Source organism: Podarcis filfolensis (assembly GCF_964270895.1).
Source record: "Podarcis filfolensis genome assembly, chromosome: Z".
Lineage (NCBI taxonomy): Eukaryota > Metazoa > Chordata > Lepidosauria > Squamata > Lacertidae > Podarcis > Podarcis filfolensis.
In genome coordinates this window covers 12,991,519-13,014,073 of record NC_139617.1, presented here as the reverse complement: position 1 = coordinate 13,014,073, position 22,555 = coordinate 12,991,519, and the positions used below count along the sequence as shown (strand labels likewise).

Here is a 22,555-nt window from a genome sequence, read left to right as displayed (position 1 = left end):
GCGGGCGAGCTAAATGGCAGAGAGGCCAATGCTGTGCTAACACACCAGTAAGAGTGCCATATTACCTCCCCCCATGCATATACACGCTGCTGACTTCCTCACTGCTTTACCACTCCTACTCTTCTGGTAATCACATCAGCAGTGTCACTACTGAAGTCAGGTAAGTGTCACCATCCCACCCCATTGTCTGTTACTGTGATCAGGACAAAGCAAATCTGAAAGGCTAAGTACAATGGGAAACGCAGTCAGGGAGATTCGGAAGCATCCTTACATCAAGAACCAGGATGTGCAAAATCTAAAAGGATTTGTACAGTTCCTTGTTATTTTTTAAGAAGCAAATGTGGAAGTGCATTAGTAATTACTGCTGGACTCCAGATAGGAGACATATAAATGAGAATGGGTAACAATTTGTGGAAACCATTTGGGCATTTTTCAGACAGCCAGTGAACCACACAGGCTTGACATCTATAATTGCAATGCACTGCTTTTCAACTCACAATGGGTAGGTGCGGCTACTTTGTGCTGCCTTATTGTATATCCAACAATAGATGACATTTCTTGCACTTGACATATTATACCCTTAGGTCACTGACAGCAGACTTCTTGTAGATAGCGTCTTTATGACTTTCCCCCTACCTTTAATTATTTCAAATTTTTAACCTTTATATTCATTGTGGACTTTAAGTGAACTCTTCTTCTCTCCCCCGCCACTCGAGAAAAATCTTCCAAGATAATAAGATCCTCCACAGTATAGTATAAACTTTATCCATTTAATGAATGATAGAGGTTATGCTTGTGGTAACCAGGGGTAGGAGGAACCCTGGTGTATAAATTGCTCTGCTAGGGATCCCTGTCAGGCAGAATTAGTTGGGTACCAACCCACTTGGTGTGGTTGGTTATCTGTGGAGTTCTGTTATGGGTGTCCACTTTGACTACCTGGTCTGTTTCCAAGTTCAGTTCTGCCCCATTTCTATAATGCAGATTTTTACAAACTCTCCATGTATAGGTTACCTAAATGACGTATAATAAGATATGACTATGCATTTGTGAAACCCTGAACCATTAACACATCTTTAACTTTTCATCCCTTTTGCACTCTGGCCTCTTCTATCAATTCATATGAACTAAGACTTGATCTCACCTCTTCTCCCCAATATCAAATCCCAGGGGTGAACTAATAGCCAAATAGGAGGCCCCCTGTCAGAACTGCTGCATGAATTCATGAAAATTAGCCCCTGGGAATTTAGGCAAGGTTTTCAGCCAAGAGGCTCAATTCCCACATTCAACATTGCTATAAAGTCAGTTGATGAGGGGGAGGGGAGTCTCTCCACCAAATGGCAGTAGAATTTGATTGATAGCAGTTTCCTTTCCCTTTGACGTTGTTAACAGGGTCTCATTAGGCCTGCAATGAAACTGAATTGCCATCGTAATATTACATCATAAAGGCATATTAACAAGATCTCCGTAGCTTTCTACTGGAATTGTTACACACATGCAGATACCTCCTATAACCTTGAGACTGATCATGTTATCTATAGCTAGAAAAGCTCTCTATCTAGCTATATATGCAACTCAATCAAAGGCTGTAATTCCCATTTGCAAAAGATGAACTGGATAAATCACAAAGCACAACCTTCTTGGAAATGGACAACAGTGATCTTCAGTGACCATTTCAGCGCTCCATTTATGGTCATAACTAGAGATGGGGCAGAATTTTGTTCGAATCACATTTTAATGTGAACTTTCCTAATCTGCACTTCCTCAACCAACATATGAACCAAAATGCAGTTATCTGTGGAAATGCACTCTTCTCTGAATTTTGCAGTGCAGTTCTGTGACAAAAGAAGAAAAGCTTACAAAAAAATGTATATTAGGGAACCATTGGTGCAAAAATGTTTGTAAGTGTATAGGATGTACAAAAATTACAACCTATTAGATTAAATTGCTTGCAAAAATGCATATATTAGCAAAATTAGGTACAAAATATGTATCTTTATTAAAGTACATATGTAAATTTGTATACAATTTCATGAGGAGAGAACTTTTTAAAAAACCACAAACTGATGTAGGAATGTGGAGAACTCAACTGAAAATTAGGGAGGGTATGAGCAATCACTGGCAGAGGAAGAGGAGTGCAGGGGGAGTGCATGGCCCCCGGCAGCGCGATCCCCCCGCCCGGGCACCCCACCCCCAGGACACACGCCACGTCCCTGTGGGCAGCACAGCCTGCCCCCAGAATGTGCACCAGCCCCACCCCCACCTCCTCTCCGCCCCCCCGGTGCTGGAGCAGGAAGCTTCACCACTGTGAGCAATTGAGATAAATCAAAATGGATAGATTTGCCATTTTTGTTCTAATGGCAGCCTTTCATCCCATCCCTCTCACCTTTGAGACTGCAGAGAACTAGGAGTGGTGGTGATATTTTCTGACTGGTCTTGAAGACACCCCTTTTTGCCTACCCGCGATTGCAAGTGTATAGGACTTAATTGATCTGGTTTAATTGGCTGCCCAAATCCACAAGTGCTGTGGGCAAGGAGGGGCTTAAGTTAGCTGTCCTGGTGAATTCTCACAGGCACGGTGAAGGGATCCTATCTGTCTATCTGTCCTTATGATTATAATTTGATTGATTGATGACTGATTGGGTTTCTATACCACCTTTCAGCCAAGTAACCCAAGGCTTTTTACAATTTCAAAACACTAAAATAATTACAATATATAAGATGTGAAGTGTCAATAATTCTCTTAGGCCAACTGAGAGCCAGTGGTGTGTATGTGTGTTCCCTGGCCTTTATACCTTCCCTCAGGACACACAGGACTTCAGAAGCCCCAGGGAAGGTGAGGGAAGAGATGCACCAACATCTCTCTTATACTACTGATGATTCTGTCAGGAGCCGATGCAATATATGGTTGCTGGCCTGGACTCACCTGCTTCTGCCTGTTTAACTGGTTTTAATATTGTGTTTTTAGATTGTTGCAGCCCAACCTGTATCCTTATGATGAAGGGTTTATGTGCAAGAAATCATCATCATCATTCCTTGCATGGTATGGTGAAAAGACCTCCCTCCCTTCCTTCCTTTTTTTCTGATAAAAACACCTTCCCATCCTAGTTTAATCAACCATGACAAATGCTTCTGAGCATTTCAATGAAGTTACCTGCCTGACATGTTTCATTTATTTTATATTTTAAACACACACATGAACCTCTGCCATTCTTACCAAAATGGGCATCCTTCTGTATTTATAGAACTGCTTTTCTTTGATCCATTAATCAGTGTTAATTGTGATCATTCAGGGAGGGGTAGCTTCTTAAAATATGAATCAATTTCCTGCTCCTGCTGAAACATTTCAACTTGACAAAAATATGCTGTTCAAGGGCATAGAGTAACTTCATGTTAAAGTTAAATGTGTAACAGGAGAAACTTCCCTCTTTTTTGCACATTAAAACGCTGTTGGCATAGTCACAGCAGGAGGTTTTCCTGTGTTTGGGCTGCTGACAATATATAAGAAGAAGCTTAGAGGCAGCTCTGGAGTTATGATGGGCTTCATCCCTTTTTCCGTTACTTATCCATTACTTCTTTCTCCACTCTCTTCCTCTCTCCTTCCCTTCCTTCTCTACAGGACAATCCCTTCAAATCCACAAACAGCAAAATAAAATTAATTTAGGGGGAGTCTGAAAACACTTTATAACAAGAGCTGCAAGTGAATAAAACGTGTAATTATGATATTGTTATGTTGTCATTGGGAGTGCAGCCAAAACACTTTGTGTGCTCTTCTTTGGAAGTAATTTTAATGAAGATATTCCACACACCCTAGCTAAATATCAGTAGCATTGTGTGTGTTCTTTGGGATGCAGTGTTTTGATAGGTTTCCCTATGCCCAAAGCACCACAGCAGTAGTGGGGGAACAGTGGCACTCCAGGTGCTATTGAGTTGCAGCTTCCCATCATCAGCGGCCACTAGCCATGCTGGTTGGGATGGATTTGGGTATTGGAGGTCAACAACATTAGTAAGAACTGCAGGTTCCTCAGCAGTGCACAACAAGGAGTTGGAGCATTCAATTGTCATTCATTTAAATGGGGTACACCCTAATGATGTGTACCAGATCTGACCAAAACCTGAATCCCATACCAAACTGGGCCAAATCAGTGGGATCTGGGCCTCAGCAAACTCTGGGGGAGATAGCCCCAGATTGCCCAAAGTGATAAAGTGCTGAAAGTACTGTTTCCTGCTCTCTGCACTTCCCATAGTGCATTGCAATCAAACGGGATTCAAGAGAAAAAATAAACTCATCTATTTACACAGAAACAACAACAGCACATTGTAGATGTCAATTCTGTTGGGGGTAAGAATTAATATGTGCCCTTGGACACAGCTTCTCCTCTAAGTGAAGCCAGCGTGAGATGGTGGACTTCGGACAAGGAGCATTTGTTTCAAGTGTCTGTCGAGCTCTGGAGCTTGTTAAATTATTTTCCTTCTGCTTAACCTATTTCGCAAAGCTGCCATGAGAACGTAAATAGCTAACTTCATGTAGGTGCTTCTAATAATCTTGAGGATGGTTGAGAGACAAATGTGATTAACAAATGCCCATTGGCTAGATTCTGGGTTCATCAACTAAAAACTCAGCTCAAAATCCAACTCATTCCCTTCTGGGCAATAGGAGTCCTTGCAAATTCACATACACTGTGGATCAGTGAAGGAATCAATATAACTCATATTTGAAGTTGGCGTATTGAGGATCTTGACACAAGCCAGGGGTCTGGAATGAGCCTTGAAAGCATGTAGGCTGTTTGGTGTTTTGAAGCAGTTGAGGGCAGCCCTGGAAAGGACTTCTCCTGGTCCCCAAATGTTCCTAATTTCATTAAGCTATTAAACCTGCCATCTGTTGAGCAGCCCTGCAGGATGAGACTCATCTGCTGCACACAGATTTTCATTTTCATGCCTTTATGTCTCTGGGCTCTCAAAATTGATCCAAAGTAGGCTTTCTAAGCAGTAAATGAAAGTTAGGATAAAAGACAGCACCAAACAGCCAGTATAGATTTCAATCTTATGGACATGTAATCCTCATCTCTTAACTTTGAACAGCAACCATTCTTTGTTGTCTCTTGTTAGAAATACAAAAGCACATTCATAATAAATAACCCAGTTCATGTTTTCGTGTACCGGACACTGGTAGTAAAAAGAAAAGAAAAGAAAAGACTCCTTTGACTTCTCTCATCATTTCCAAGACATTTTGCCTGAGGACAATCCCTTAGTTTTAATGTGAAACTTGTTGTAAGAGTGGTTTATGTAGAGGTTCTAGTGAAGGTTTTGGGGGGGTCTATGGTCTCCCAAATGTTGTTCCTGTCAGCAAGGTCAGTGATCAGGTATGATGGGAGTTGTAGTCCAGCAACATCTGGAGATGAGGCAGAGTGAGGCAGCTGCCTCAGGTGGCAATTGCTGAGGGACAGGGAAGGGGCAGAACTGTGAGTATCATGTGACCTGCCCTGTACTCCTACGGTAGCTGGCTGCCCTCAAGTACAGTGGAATATACTTTTCTTTCACCGGTACTGGAGTAAGATTCAACTGCCAACCCAGTTGGCTTTGGTATGTACCTTCAGGAATGGCACCAACTTGTCCTTCGCCAACTGGCAAAATGTCTTGAGGCAGCTGTCGTGGAAGGTAATTAAATAATAATGACAATAATGATAATAACAATATATTTTGAATAAAGCATCATTTCCCGTATAAGTTTTTATCCAGCTAAGCATGTACAATGAGATTATGCACATGCCTAGTCAGTAAGTTTTTAACTGCTCCTTTAAAAAAGTCAGCTATTTTTAATCCAAGTCCTAATGGCTAATTTTGAAGGAACTGTCACTCACGCATGAAGTTGTGATTATGAAATATGCATTGGTTGCACATGGTTTCTTAGCGGCACCAACAAAACACATGTCACAATGGGTTAAACAATGGTTAGCTTGGAACTTGATTGTTGAAAAAGCATCATGGCGAGTGGTGCTTCCACAAGAAAGCCCCAGGTTATTTTTGAACTACCCTCCTAGCTTTTTCACTCATCTGTCTAACAGAGGCTGGAATTGTCTCTCCTATTCCTTCAGCAGATTCTGCCGTCTGTGATGTTAATTAGATTTCCCCCCCTCTTTGCCTTTAGCTACTCAATATCATTCTGCCACACCTGTGATAGTTCCTCCCTGGAGACAAGTGTGTTCTGAAATGTGCGTGTTGGTTTTGTAATATAAGCATCTGTCTACCAGGGCATAGTTTGAAACACTTGGAGGCCATTGACTTGAAAGAACTGCTTAATGTGTTTTCAGAATGTGACTTTTCTCTTTTTAAAAATGCCAACTGGTTTCACTGCCATCTCCTATACTACATGAAAATGAGAGTCCTTTTTAACATTTCCCATCTCCTACACATAAGATTGGCAAATCTGTCAATTTTATTTCTTTCTCTTTCTCCCCCTCCCCCTCTCTAATCTTAAGTTTGGTTTGCCTGATTTCCATGTCCACTTTTGTCTTGTGTATTTCCCCTAAAAACATTTTTTTTGTATGCCGTTTTGCCAGTATGCACATTTTTGCAAGTAGCTTCCCCATATGGAATACATTTTCATATTATTTTCCCAAAATTATTTCCACATCTCCTGATATCCGGTTACTAGCCATGTTCTACCTCCACTGTCAGAGGCTGTATGCTTAGGAATACCAGTTGCTAGAAACTGTAGGAGGGAAGAGTGCTGTTGTGGTCATGTTCAGTTTGTGGACTTCCCACAGATATGTGGCTGGCCACTGTGGGGAAAGGATAACAAACTAGATGGACCATTGACCTGATCCATGATGGCCGTTCTTAAGCTCTTATGATGTGCTATCAAATTTACATCTTTCACCACAATGAACAAATTTTATTTTATTCAGGAGAGTGGTATTATTCAGGAGGTGGTGAATGTCCTGTCTAAGTGTTTGTAGGCAGTTGGAGGATTGATGGCAGGTTGAGGTTGAACCCCAGTAAGACAGAACTACTGTTTCTGGGGGACAGGGGTAGGCAGGTTGCGGGGACTCCCTGGTCCTGAATGGGGTAACTGTGTCCCGAAAGGACCAGGTGCACAGCATCAGGGTGTTTTGGACTCACAACTGTCAATGGGGGGACAGGTCAACTCTGTGTCCAGGGTAGCTGTCTTCCAGCTCTATCTGGTATGTTGGTTGAGACACTGCCTACCGGCCCACTGTCTTGCCAGAGTGGTACATGCTCTGGTTGTCTTCTACTTTGGACTACTGTAGTGCACTTTCTGTGGGGCTGCCTTTGAAGGTGATTCAGAAATGTGTAATCCAGAAATGTAAGGTTATCAAGAGTGTGGCTCCTCCTACTTCCTGCTGGCTTCTATAAGGGGCAATAATGTGACTGAGGAGGAAGGTTACAGGCAGTGTCACATCTTTAACCAACTGCTAAATAGAAAGGTAGGCAGATCAGGGGCTGGCTGAAGGTAGAATGAGATTGGTGGGGCAGTGCCTCATTTGCCCTAATGGACCAGCCTACAGTGTTGAGAACAACCATTTGACAAATAGTGGAAATTGCTGAGGAACAGAACCAATTCATTCCTGAGCAACCTTCTCAGTTGTCATAAAAAAGGCTAGTCCCAAACACCTCGTTTAGATGGCTGCTTCACTAATGAAGGATTATTGGCATTTGTGTTTTATGATAATTAATTTAGGAGTTACTGGATGTGGGTGTAAAGAGCTTCACCTGAGAAAAGCGTTAGGGAATGCCAAATAGTAACAGGTGGTGATACAGAAACTGTTGCCTGTTTGCTGAAATCTAATGTTCTTGCAGGAAAGACTTGTTTTAACAATTTTCTGCAAATGTTTTTATTTCAGGACATCTGGTACTTAGATAGTAAGATACTATTTTTTATTTTATTTTTTACATTCTCTTCTTACAATAGACGAGTCCATTTCATGACTTGGGCCTTTACATTTTCTTTCCAGCTAGGACAACTGTAGGATAAAAATGTTTTAGCTGCCTACATTTAGCAGCTTTGTGGAAGCTAAACATGTGAAGCATCCTGCTAGAAAGAGGAATACAATTGGCAGACCCACCTCTTCAGATTCTACTACTCTCTTTCTGTCTGCCAGAGTAAATTTAATCAGTGTAACTGCAATCTGATTTAATAGTTATTGGACAAGGCAATCATGGTATACACATAACAGTATTGCCCTGCTGAGCTTGGATTTTGCACACACCCCCTTCTTCCAAAAAAGAAATCTTACATGAAAATAACACAATTTGGTCAAATTATGTGGTTCTATTTGGTAGACCAGTAAATTAGGAAGAGTTAGAAAACTCTGAACAGAACATTTAATGGTGCTGCCTTGTGCCCATTGGGACTGGTGAGGCAGAAGGAAGGAAGAGCAACAATAAGAGGAGCCAATGACAGGCAGAGCCAGCTAATTCTAGCTTTGTCTCTATTCTGCTCCCTGTTGAGTTGTGCAAAGGGAAAACTGAAGCTGGTGCTTCCTTCCCTTGAGTGATTTTGAGTAGGAAGAAAAACAGGTAGGGGTAGAATTAGGATGGTGGGGCACTGCCCAGATAGGCCACCCTCCATTAGCATTTCACTGGCTTGAATATTACTTTATGAGTGCCCAGAGATAGGTTCATATGACTGATTTCAAGGGAAACCAAGAAAATGTATTGCTGAGTGTCATAACCCCGGGCTCGGATTATGCTTATTCAGGGGATGAGATTGGGGACCCTGTGAGTCATATTAAGATACTCACACCATACATTTAGACTCGTAGAATCGTAGAATTGTAGAGTTGGAGGCCAGGATATAAATAATTTATTATTATTATTATTATTATTATTATTATGAGGGTCATCTAGTCCAACCCCCTGCAATGCAGGAATCTCAATGAGATCATCCATGACAGATGGCCATCCAACCTCTGCTTAAAAGCTCCAAGGAAGGAGAGTCCACCACCTCCCAAGAGAGTCCATTCCACTGTCTAAAAGCTCCTACATGGAACATGTGCAGAGCAGGGTGATCAAGATGATCAAGGGTATGGAAACCAAGTCTTACAAGGAACAGTTGAGGGAGCTGGGTGTGTTTGGCATGGGAAAGAGCAGACTGAGAGGAGATATGATAGCCATCTTCAAATATCTAAAGGGACATCACATGGAAAATGGAGCAGCCTTGTTTTTCTCCTGCTCTGGAGAATAGCACCCGAACTAATGGCTTCAAGTTACAAGAAAGGAGATTCCGACCAACCTCAGGAAAACACTATCCATATTTGAACATAAAATGAGAAGCAATTGTGTGCAGCTCCAAGGGATCATACCACATAGAATAGCACCCTACTGATGAAAAATGCAGACCTATTTACCATGCACAATGACAGCTAATCAGTGGAGCTTTATCCTGTTCACCTGTGCTATCAGACTTTTGGGGTGGATGTTTCCAGTGGAATTAACTTTTCTACAAAACAAGGGGGGAAGAGAGGGAAATGTCTGAAAATTTCAGGAAGGGTTTGCTGCTTACAAGGTGGCCAACAGTTTTATATTTTTCTTGCTTTTTAACTTGAAAAGAGAGAGAATGTTTTCAGGAAATGGATTGGTGGTGACTTCAGCCCAGCCTTAACATCGAGGGATGGAACATTTGCTTTCAGAGTGGCTATGGAGGAAGACCAATAGGACATCATGAACTCTCTCTTCTCCAGGGCCCCAATCTTCACACAAGATTTATAGCTCATAGATTCTTTTGCAAGAAACACAAGTGTATACCAGAGTCTCCTGCCTTCAGTTGTGAACAAATGCAATATCAATGCCAAAGTTTTCTTTTTTATATTTCTCTGCCTTCAAGGAAGCATCTATTTCTCTGCAAGCAACAAAAAAGAACAGCTACATCTTCACAACAAAACAAGGGAAACTGTCCACTAGGTATTGATTGTTGGAGAAAGGAGAAAGGGAGAGGAAAAGATACATAGCAAGTTCATCATTGCGGGGCCTGAAAGTCTTGCAAGCTGCATACTTTGGAGAAACTAAATAAAGAAATTGCACGACCTTGCATGATTGTATATTGGGTGTTTGTGTGGTGGAATCAGTTATAATTGCTCATTATGTTCTTGCCATTTATCTTGCATTTATTAAAAAATAAAATAAAAGAGACAATATCCCACCCATCTGCTAGCCAGGGGCTTAAAGGTGGCTTAGGAGTAACTACAGGAATCCGTTTAAGGGAAAAGGTTTGTAATAAGAATGTCAAAGTTACTTAGCTATCATTATGTAGGGTTGCCGTACGTCTGGGAAAACCCAGACGTGTCCTCTTTTTTGGGGGGGCAACATGCACATCTAGGCAAATTTTTACATTTTAAAGAAAATGTCTGGGTTTTGGGGTTTTGGGGGTAGGGGGGTACGTGCATGCCCAGGAGGGCGTTGTGCCCCCAAAGCAGAAACGCTGGAGTGAGGCCATCACAGCGAAGATAAGGTAGGAAGTGGGATACTGCCTCCACTTGGGCTGGCAGCGACTTGGGCTTGGGCTGCTCTGCGTGCTGCAGCTGCTGCCAGCCCAAGCTGGGGAAGGAGGCCTGTGGGTGTTCTACATGCTGTGGCCACTGCCAGCCTCAACCATGGAAAGAGATGCTCGTGCTTGGTGGCTGTGGCCCCATGCACCCGGATTCATGCGCCCTTTTCCCCAGCTTGGGCTGGCAACAGCTCAGGCTGTCCACCTCATATGCTTGGCTATATATTTTGTTCTGTGACTTCCTATACAAATGGATGAAAATATAGCATCTTTAGATTTAGTCTTGCTTTCCTTATGCAATATGTGAACAACAGTGTGGCATTTACACTCCTGAATACCTGAACCAGGCATCATTTTGTTCTCCTTCCTAAACAAGACCCGAGTAGGCATCAGTTACATGAGTTAAGGAGTCTGTCTAGGGAAGTGGGGAAATTCATAGCAAAATGCTGATTGCTATTAAAATATGGATAACTAAATTTAAATGAGAAACTGAGATTGTTCCTTTGTTCTAGGATAAAAGAGCTACACAAGATCCCTTCAATGACTGTAAACAGTTCTAAGGAAACACAAGTGGAACTGTCAACAAATTGTAACTTTTATCCTCACCTTCCAGCAAGAGTGTTCCTCTCTGGCCAACCATCCATGCCTGCTATATATACAATGAGTTGTAAGGCATTCAAGAAGGCTGTTCTGCATACCCCTTAAATTTTCTACCACCACCACCCCAATTGACTTTCAAAAGACTGCAGCTGCCAAGCATGCTCAGTCCTCATTACCTTTTCTAAGTGGGGATTTTTCAGCTTTTAAAATATTCCTGAAAACTGCAAGGGTTCCCTCAAGCTTGCTGATTTCTCCCTCTTGTTTCTTAGGTCCTATTTCGGTTCCAGTGCTGTGGGCACCCATCACCAGAGTTTTCAATTAAAGGAAGTAGTGTTCATAAGCCAACTTGCATTACACAGACCAATATCTGTGAGTGAAAGCTGTTCTCCAAATGGGAAAGGCTAACTTTGGTCACCTGGAGTTTTAGAGTATATTGATAGCAATATGCTGATGACACACAACTCTACTTCTCCTTTACATCTGCAGCTGTGGCAGTGGATGTGCTGGACCATTTTCTAGCCTTGATAATGGACTGGATGAGAGCTATCAAATTAATCTCAATCCAGATAAGACTGAGGCACTGTTAGTCGGCGATTCCCTTGATTGATTGGAGGTTGCCTGCTCTCATTGGGGTTATATTCCCTCTGAAGGAGTGGACATGAAGCTTAGGGGTACTCCTGGATCCTATGTTTTCACTTGAGGCTGAGAGGGCCTCAGTGGTGTGGAGTGCTTCCATCAGCTTCAGGTTGTGGCCCAGTTGCATTCTTATCTGGACAGGGATAGCTTAATTTATTTGTTTATGCTCTGGTGACCTCTGTGTTAGATTATTGCAAAACATTATACATAGATGGTTTGGAAACTTCAGCTGATGCTGAATTCAGCAGCCAGGATGCTCACCAGGATAAGATGGTTTGAGCATGTAAAGTCAATCCTGACCTGAGTGCACTGGCTGCCTATTAGATTCTGGGTCCAATTCAAAGTGCTGGTTTTGACCTATAAAGCCTGAAATGACCCAGGACCATGTATCTCAAGGACCACCTCTCCCCATATGAACAGACCCAGACCCTGTGATCATTATCTGAGGCCCTCTTCTATGAGATGTCTGGAGGCTGGCAACACCAGAACAGGCCTTTTCTGTATTGGCTCTCCACTTGTGGAATACTCCCCCCAGGGAGGCTTGCCTGATGCCTTTGTTACATATCTTTAGGCATCAAGCAAAAGCATTCCTCTTCCTCCAACCCTTTGACTAATTAAACAACCCACAGCCTTTTAAACTGTGTGTGTTATTGGGGGTTTTTTTCTTGTTTACTATGGTATATTTTTTGTGTTTTTATATTGTAAACTGCCTTGTGATCCTTGGGTGAAGGGAGGTGCAGAAATATAACAGACAACAATAACAACAACTTTTGATCCAACCCATTGTGACCCAGAATCTAGTAGCAAAGTATAAAATGACTTTGTTTGACTTTGAAACATGCATCCATCTGTGGCACATTCGGCCTCCTTAGCCCTGTCCATGGGCGGATGCTTTCTTAATGGGATTATTCTTGTACCGGAAGATTAAGACCCTTGAAGAGAACAGCTGAAGAGTGAAAATGCATCAGCTTCATCATTCATGGGAACCATTAAGGATGGTTTTTACAGACCAGTGGCACGGTGGGGATATAAATGGCACTTATCATGCCAAAACGTTACAAGTGTCGCACTGCTTGTACAATCTTTAATGGTTTCCTGTAATTATGTGGGCACAATTACATATTCCATTTTCAATACATAAGGCTCTAAACAACTTGGGATGCACTTCTCTGTAATGCAATCTTTTTCACCTATATCTGAGCACAATCTTTTACAGTGATTGATATATTTCACTGCATGTCTGTTCACTGCAAATCTTCACAAATTATTTACTGGTTATAACATTCTGTAGGGATACTTTAGGCAACATTTTGATGGTAACTTTGCTGGTCCATTCATGTATCAAGTGCATTCGAAGAGTTGTTCTGGTAAATATCAAGAGATCAATACTGTTGACAATAATTAAGCAAAGTAGGCCCAAGGACTTTGTGGTGATGCCTGAATGTCACCACTGCCACTCACCTCTCTGCCTGCAATCCTGAGGATTCAGCCAGACTTGCTGCCAATCCCTGCAACTCCAAAAGTCATGCTTGCATCCTAGTGAGAGGCTGCGCCCACCTGGCAAGATAGTGTAGTGGGTGATGCTCCCATTTGTCGCCCCAGAAGGGAGGAAAAAAGAGTCCATTTTGTCCTGATTGCTAGTTAATCTTCTATCTAATGAAACAAAACCCTGATATTGAGATATATATATATATATATATATATATATATATATATGCGCATCTGCATTGCCTCAGAACATCAGAAGTATAAAATCCAGTGGATACTTTAGGACACTGTCCTTCCGTTTCATTGATTGAATCCATATAACTATTCCTGCTTTCTTTAAAGCAGGAATTTGGTGGGAGGGCATACATACATACACACACACTTTGAAAAGTGTTGCATCTGTCCAATGAGCTATGAACATTGCAATTATCTCTTTCCAGCTTATACCTACATCATATTCAGGTTCCACTGTTTATTCCCTACCAAGATGTGAACCAATCTTCATACACGATTCGTGCCTGATAACATTTTATCAGCATTTATAATGTGCTTATTATCTTTAGGGATACTATGTGACTGCCTAAGCCGTTGTCTAAAGGATTAAAAGCCTAGCAAAATGTTGAAACTTTTTTTTAAAGCTGAGATCTAATAGCTTTAGAGATTAGTATTAATTGAATTAGACTTTGATCTTGGGTGTTAGCTTAAAATAAAAAAAAAGACAAGCTTGGTGTAAAAATAAGAGAGTGTATCTAAAGAATGATTATCTTCTCTAAATGGAAAGTGTTATGACAACATCATTTCAGAATATACTGCAGAAGTAACAATAAAGTTTCCTAACAACTCCAAGTCCTGTGTGTGTGTGTGTGTGTGTGTGTGTGTGTGTGTAGAAAAGACGGGGTTCAATACAGACAAAAAACATCAAGAAACAAACATCATCTTGCTTCATATTGGGACTTAAGGTCTATGAACTGAACAGGTTTTCCACTCATGGCTCATACACACCTCCATTTCCCCAAGGGAAAGTGGATCTTTAGTGCGGAATCAGAACAAATGGCAACTGGGTTTTCCACAGCGTTCCATTGGTTCCAATTTAGTGCTAAAGGGTGTGTTTTCTGTAGGAAAGTAGTGGGGCAAAGGCAAAACCACTGAGACCCATGCCTAGAAAGCATGGAACTGCGACTGAAAAAGTTCTCTTTCCAATCACTACCCTCTGCACTTCTGATGGAGAGTCATTCTGATGAGCTTCTTAATGCATTATCTTAAGATCCTAGTAGGTTCATATGGGAAGAGACATTCTTTCAGGCACATAAACCCTAGTTCCAAGTCCTGTAAAGTCTTAAAGGTTACCACTAGCAACCCAAATTCAGCAAAGAAATGCATGGCAGCTTTTCTAGAGAGCTATGACATGTGGGTACTTAAAAAAAAAAAAAGTGCAAGTCCAGATTGGGTGTCATCCTCACCCAGGCATGAAGGTGCTTTATCAGCCCAAGAACAACATTCTCTTCTAAACAATGTTCTGTGGGTCGCATGACAGTGAAGGGTTGGGCTAAAGGCAAACTGGGTGAAGCGATGAATATGAACTCTCTCTTCAGACAGTAGGCTAATTTCTTCATGCATGATCAGGTACTACTCTCCTACCTCCATTCAGACAAGAAACAATTCAAGGACACATTTCAGCCAGACAGATATGTTTGGGGTGTGTGAAGCAAGGACAGTGAGGGGTGAGACTTAGAGCAGTGAGTTGCTTCCAAGGGCCAGGTAGAGAGGCTTGGGGGGCAACAATTGGCTCCTGGGCCCCGGGCCAGCCCAATCATAAGACAAGGTGAGGCGACCGCCTCAGGTGGCAGGATTCACAGTGATTCCCCTTGCTCCTGACATAGATATTCACGTACCCCTTCTCCCTTGGCAGGCAGGGAGGCACCATTTCATGGTTTGCCTCAGGTGCCAAAATGTATTGGGCTGGCCCTGCCTGGGCCTGAGGTTCCCCCTCTGTGCTCTTGACTTTTTCTATCTCTGTGGAGGAGAGGAAAGTTTCTTACATATGAAGATTAATTTGCCAGGCAAATTACAGCCACATTTCACAATACATTTTCTGAAGCCCTCACACAATGTCTTTACTGTGCCATTTCTAATTGGGGAGATGTTTGCCTAACATTTTCCCTGTATGAAAAACTCTGGATTCTGTATGCTAGAGAAATCACAAGGTCTGTGATACCTCAGACATTAATGTATGGATGCATCATATATAGAAACTAACAAAAAATATTATATGGTTGGGCAGAACCATATGTTTCTGTTCCAAGTTAATTGTGAATGTGTTCCTTTATAAATCTTCTTTCCATTTCTGTGTTATGTGATGGCTTTTTAAAAACACAAAATCTTTATGAAAGTTCATATACTAATATATATTTTCTTACAAAATACCTATTTAAATCCATAACTTATCTCAATGTAAACATTTCTAAATGCATTTCATTCCAAAATACACCTTTTTTAAAAAAGGTCCACTTTTGAGCCGAGACCTGCATCACAAAACTTGCAGAAGTCCAAGTCAGAATTTCTTTTGGTAACCTGTGAGGAGACTCTTGAGAGTCCCATGGACTGCAAGAAGATCAAACGGATCCATTCTTAGGGAAATCAGCCGTGAGTGCTCACTGGAAGGACAGATCCTGAAGCTGAGGCTCCAATACTTTGGCCACCTCATGAGAAGAGAAGACTCCCTGGAAAAGACCCTGAGGTTGGGAAAGATGGAGGGCAGAGGGAGAAGGGGATGACAGAGGATGAGATGGTTGGACAGTGTTCTCGAAGCTACCAGCATGAGTTTGACCAAACTGCGGGAGGCAGTGGAAGACAGGAGTGCCTGGCATGCTCTCGTCCATGGAGTCACGAAGAGTTGGACACAACTAAACGACTAAACAACAACAAACCTGTGAGTTACTGTAGGAGGTTTAAACTAGGCCAATCCATTTGCAAGTGTAGACTGTACTAACTTCTCCTCCATCCCTGTATGATACTCATCTCTGTCAACACTTGAAACACTGAGCTTATATTCAGCTATTTATAAATGAACTGTTTTGCTTCATCTTCATTCCTCCTCCTCCTCACTCTAAACCAAGATAGTTTGAAAGCATAACACTTAATTGCTGAGTGGAGCCAGGCAAAGTAAAGAATCAAGCTGTGAATGCCACTGCTATCCTTAGCACTCAAAAGATAATCAACATGCCATGGGGTCTTCTTGACTGCCTGTTTTGCTACAAGGTATGTTCTTGATGAAAACTTTGTTCTTACAATTTGGTTGCATTTTATTATTCAGAAAGGCAAAAAAAAAAAAGAGTGGAAGAAAATGCAAAAATAGCTAATTATCGGGTGCTATAAGAATGCAAATTCCTAATCAAACACCCTTGACTGTCATTGGTGGCGGTATTCTGTCTGCAAAGGGTTACAATTACTGACACACACAAGACAAATATATTTAAAGATTGTGTTCAGGTATTTGTGGCTAGCCAAGAGCTACCTGCTGGTATCTTAGCAACTCCTACAATTTATTAAGGCAACTTTAATTATAGTTCTCAATCACTGATGTCTGCTCAAAAAGAAGAGGTTCTTCAAGCATCGCTTTGGACTCATAGGGTACTTTACTCACTGCTGTTTGTTAAATCATCTGCCATTTTGATTGTGATAGAACTATTCACTCATTACTTCTAATTATTAAGTAGCACTCCCAAATTTAGTCTCTGTCATTAAGACACAGTCAAAAACAGATCAAGTTGAAATGAAAGTGTGTAGCCAACAGGTGGATATCATAAATTTATTTTTATTTAGACAACAACTTTTCTTCCATAGGCTTCAAAGCAGTTGTATAAATGCCCATTTTAACCATGCTCTGAGACCTGAAATAGAGCATCCATTAAGAAGCCATCAACTTTTTCTTGGGAGCATTATCTATGCATTACCTGGTTTGGAATGTCATAGAATGTATATGAACATCCTAAGTACTTTTGAGACCTTCCATCAGTAGAACACTGGCACACAATGAAACGAAATTCACTAAACAATTGGTTGTTAGCAGGGAGTGGCAGTCACAAACGTTTACTCAGAATTGACATAAGATGGAGATAGTAGCCAGGTTTGTGCAACATGCAGGGAAGATTAGTGAATGCTATACAACAGTATTTTAATTGTTAGATGCAGATTCTGCTGAGCAATTTTATTGTACTGAATCTTTCAGTATTTTGTCTGCATGCCAATAAAAGTTTGAGATTGATTGAGATTGATTTATTGTGTTGAATAAGAGAAATTTACACTCAAATGCCACCTTCCCCATACATGTCCATTACAGATGTTCTGAATGTTTGAAAAGGGCTGGTGTGTTCCCTGTTTGAGTCTTGTTCTCCTTTTTTAAAAAAACCAAAACAAAAAATCCTGGGCACCTAGAGTTCCCACTGGGTAACAGGCACACCGGTATGTTAATACCATTAATTTCCAGTCAGAATAGAACAGATCTTTCAAACTTCAGATCAGATTAAGTCAGTCTGGGAAGTTGGGTGTAGATTTGCTCATTAGGGAGTAAAATGTGAAGACTCTGTTATCCTTTTTTCCCCCTTCAAGATAAGAAAGTGAGATTAGAGGGCCTGACCTAAGGATGCCTTTGATCATAAAATGACTTATTCTTCAATTGATAGAGGTGAAAGGCTCAACGCTGGCAAACTTCCTTCACTGATTGGCAAATATAATAGAATACACTGCAGAAAGATTGAGGTCAGCCATTGATGGATGTCCCTTCAAGGTCTCATAACAAGACATGCACTTAAGGCCCCAAAGAAAAAAGCCATAGATATCTGCAGTATACCCACTGTTATCTATTATGCTAACATTAAAGATCATAGAAGGTCTATAAGAAAAGTACATGATGCTAAAACACTCTTATTTCAACCTTCACCATAGTTTTCCTCCTTTTGGTCTTGTAAAAACTTGCCATAGTTAGATGTAGAAAGTTTTGAACCAAACAATATACAAACAAAAAATACACCAATTATGGTTTTAAGAGTTGCAGATTGTTATACCACGGGGGAATGTTGGTACTTGCCAACGAAGTTGCGCTAATAACACACTTTATGGTATTTTGCTTTGTTTATTTATGTTGGTACTTGGATAGGGTCTAAAGTGAAACCCTAGGATTCAAGGAAAGGGGGTGGAACCAGAAGGTGTAGGTCATTGATTTTGGCAGGTCAGGGTACAAAGCCTAGTGGGTTCTTAAAAATAGGTACAGTGTTGGATCCCTGGCCTAAGGTTCTAGCATGGAGAAGGACCATAGTTCAATGGATAGAGCGCATGATTTCCATGCAGAAGTTCCCAGGCTCAATCTCTGAGCAGGAATTCTGCTTGGCCTGTCATACCTCCATGTTTGATACACATGGATGTGCCAGGCAAGGCATGCCCACCTGCTCTGCACCTGACATCATATTTGACATCAGATGTGCAGAGCTCAACTGAAAGGGGCTTTGCAAGCACCACCAGCATATAGCTCCTTACACAGTGCTTCTCAAGCACCCAAGAACCAGCTGACTGTCATGTGGTTTAGAAACTTCCTAAGCACCAAACAGAGGGTTTGCAAACCCTGTGAGCAGCACCTCTCAAGTGCCCTGCAATCAGTATGCAGTGCTGAGCAAAGCCAGCAATTACATTGTATATTTATGATGTCACAAGATTGACAGGTAGGTGGTCCTGGCCATCTGCCAAAGATGCCTTGCAGGGATGAGGGGAGATAAAAAATCTGGCCCCAACCCTGAAGCAGAAGGTGATTGCAATGATGTTTTTCTTTCTGGGACTGTGGAAAGCTTCTGCCAGTCATAACAAGCAGCAGTAGGCCAGTTGGATCAGGTATAAGGCAGATTTCTGCATTTGATTCAAAGCTTCATGCACTGGAACTTACCATATGCTGAAGAATGGGCTGGGCTAGATGGGTACTACATTCAATTCAAGGCATGGCTGCGATAGTGTCTCTGGAGCTCTGTTCAGGAGATAGATGGGACTTGACCCTGAAGACCTGCAACGTTCCTTCTCTCCAGCAGCATGCTTTACTCAGCCTGATAAATGTAGGCCAGAACTACCATGTCCCAGAAAGGCATTACAAGTACAAAAGAAGGACAAAAATTAACAAGCTGAAAAACAGAGACTTAGGCCACATTCACACCATATATTTACAGTACTACGATATCACTTTAAACAGTCATGGCTTCTCCCAAAGTATGCTGGAAGCTGCAGTTTAAGGGTGCCAAGAGTTGTTAGAAGATTCCTGTCCCCAAACTACAATTCCCAGAGCTGTTTAAAAAATAAATATTGTTAGCAACTTAAGTGATTTAAATTGAAGTAATTACTTACAATTTCTCGAGTTCAAAGGATTTATTCATGCAGGAACTATTTACATGTGAGTGAAGATAGGAGAGAAATAGCAGCCATATTGTCTAGAGAAAACAGCAAACAAAATGTCTAAGTTTTTAGGGGTGGAGTTAACTTAGAGAAGCTACAAACACGGGATAGATCACTAGTCAAACAGATCACTAGTCAAACAGATCACTAGTCAAACAGTGCCCTCTTCTGGTTTAAAGTAATAGAAGTAGAAGTTCAGGAGAAGGAACGACTCCCTGTCTGAAACAATGGAATACTAAGCTAGATGGACCAACGGTTTGTTTATGCATAAGGCATAAGGCAGCATCCTATATGCTTATGTCCCTAATTTAACACAGTTTGAATTCACCAACACAAGTGTTTGCTTGTTTTGGCAGGTGGGGGTTGAACTTGTCTTGTACCACTGAACTTGTACCTCATAAAATTATAGCTTACATTAGAAGTGTATTAATTAGTCCCCAAATTCCTGATGAACATCTTACATCTTGCAGAATGCTTATAGCAGAGGGAAAGTTAATAAATTTAATAGTCCCAATCAGCTCACATGATGCTACTTTAGAATGCTAATGTTAATGCTACCTTTTTAAAAGTGCAAATCACCTTTCCTCCAAAAGTGGGAAGAAGAAGAAGAGTTGTCATTTAGTTTGGGTAAGTCTATTGCTTGAGGCAGTTTGCTTAAACCAGAGAATCTCAATTTTCCACATGATGGGCTACTTTCTAATTTATAATGATGTTTTAATCAAGAGACGTCCATCCATTTTGCAAGGAAAAGGAAGGCAAATAAAATATATTTTTAAACAAATGAAATGGAAAAAATCATTTCTGATGAACAAGACCTGTTCAAAACAAGGGTGCTATTTCTCTGCCCCTTTGACAGGAAGTTCTATTCGGCTGCAAAGTTTCATTTGAGAGAAAGTTTATGATAAACGTTTTCAATGTGAACCAGTAAATGATAGCCAGTTGTGATTATACTTAAGGATGTTACAATCATCTTTCTGGCTTACATTACTGGCATTCCACCCCCGCCCCCCTGCCCCCTTTTAAAAGGCTTTCAGCTGATTACTTTGTTCTTTTCTTCTTCTTCTTTTTGATTGGAAAGGCCACATCAAATGAAACACCTTGGAGAGATACTGTGTAAAAATAAACATCATGGATTTTGATTAACGTTAACATGGGGCAAACACTTCAGAAACATAAAAGACATCTGTAATATTGCAAAGTATCCTACTGTCTATAGAGCAGGTTAAAAACAATCCTCTACATGTGTTCAGAATATATTCTCAAAACTGGATGGTAAGGAAGGTGAAGGGAGTTCACCACCAACCTGTTTGTATTGTTTAGTGTCGCTGAATGTCTTCAGCTATGGAACCTTTCTGAGCCTAAGAGCTTCATTCCCTGATTGTCAGCTTGCTGTTGACCAGTAGTGGGGAGCTTCAGAAGCAAAAGTGGACAGAGCAATTGATGTAGCTCTTAGGGCTTGCCCACACTTCATGCCTAGAAAGCACAGCTCAGAGTGGTTTTCCCTTTACCCCGCTTCTTTCCCATGGAAAACCCGCTAAATCGGAGCAAACATCAATCCATAGAAAACCTGAATTCCCATTTGCTCCAACTGAGTGCTAAAGTGTGGTTTAAAAGGTAAAGGGACCCCTGACCATTAGGTCCAGTCGTGACCAACTCTGGGGTTGCGGCGCTCATCTCGCTTTATTGGCCGAGGGAGCCGGCATACAGCTTCCGGGTCATGTGGCCAGCATGACTAAGCCACTTCTGGCGAACCAGAGCAGTGCACGGAAATGCCGTTTACCTTCCCGCTGGAGCGGTACCTATTTATCTACTTGCACTTTGACGTGTTTTCGAACTGCTAGGATGGCAGGAGCAGGGACCGAGCAACGGGAGCTCACCCCATCGCGGGGATTCGAACTGCCGACCTTCTGATCGGCAAGTCCTAGGCTCTGTGGTTTAACCCACAGTGCCTCCCGTGTTCCATAAAATGTGGTTTACCCTGGGGAAAAGCATCAGGACAAGAAGAAGTGTGGATAAATCCTTAAAGTCAGTTTCATTCCATCCAGGGCAAGAGACATTATCAGACACACTTCAGCCAGTAAAAATCATTCATTGTGGATGTGGAACAAAACTGGTGATCTGGGGCGAGTGGGTGTGACTGGGAAAAGTCCTGAGGGTGGACAGAGAAAACTGGAGGGCTGTGTACTCAGCCTGAGGGCTGGATATTCCTTATTTGTGGTCTTGGGGTTGTGTGCTATGTGCCAGGTTAATGAAAAAAGAAATGAGAGGCAAATATAATGATGGCTCTGTATCAACTGCAGCTGATAGCTAACTTAGAGAGGATCACCTTGGTTGAAAAGTGGAGATCTGGAATGAAAGCTGAAGCTTAGAACCGAAGAAGAAAGCAGTGGAGTATTTCCTCTACTTGGGTTGTTTCTCTCCCAGATTTTCCTGCCATGATAAATCTTACAACAGCATGTGTAGGAGGAGTGAGATCTAATGAACCAGGGGCACTGACTTGCCTCTCATGACCCCTCTGCCGTCCTGCCCCTGTATGGCGCATGAGTGTTCACCTGGCAGCAGCAGTGGGGGATGGGGAACATAGAGGATGACCTTCACCCTCCCTGTGTCCTGCTCCTGCCCACCACACGAGCACTGCTTGGTAGCAGTGGGCTGTGGAGGATGGAGGCCCCCTCAGCATGGGGGGGGGCTCAGTCCCCTACTCACAAATATTGAGGTGGCTGAAGCCCCTTCCACCCCTATAGTTGGTGCCTCTTTAATAAATCCATTCCTAGGGATAAGGGCCAAGTTTGTTTAAGTTCACACTCGAAGGTAAATCTGCATAATTTGCACTCTTAGAACCAATACACGAACTGAAAAACAGCCATCCTTCGAAATTCGTAGGATTTTGAAATGTCA

General features: G+C 41.8%; 1 long non-coding RNA gene across 2 annotated transcripts in view; it reads right to left on the bottom strand.

Moving 5' to 3' along the window:
- Positions 1 to 10,129: 10,129 nt before the first annotated feature.
- LOC310754352 overlaps positions 10,130 to 22,555 on the bottom strand; it is a 30,108-nt gene continuing 17,682 nt past the window's right edge. The window contains exons 5-8 of one of the 2 annotated variants that reach the window (XR_014543739.1): positions 20,700 to 20,766; positions 19,610 to 19,692; positions 15,121 to 15,241; positions 10,130 to 13,393 (exon numbers count right to left, since the gene is read on the bottom strand). This is a non-coding gene — a long non-coding RNA (uncharacterized lncRNA). The remainder of the gene's footprint in view (positions 13,394 to 15,120; positions 15,242 to 19,609; positions 19,693 to 20,699; positions 20,767 to 22,555) is intronic. The other variant, XR_014543738.1, reaches the window with a different exon arrangement.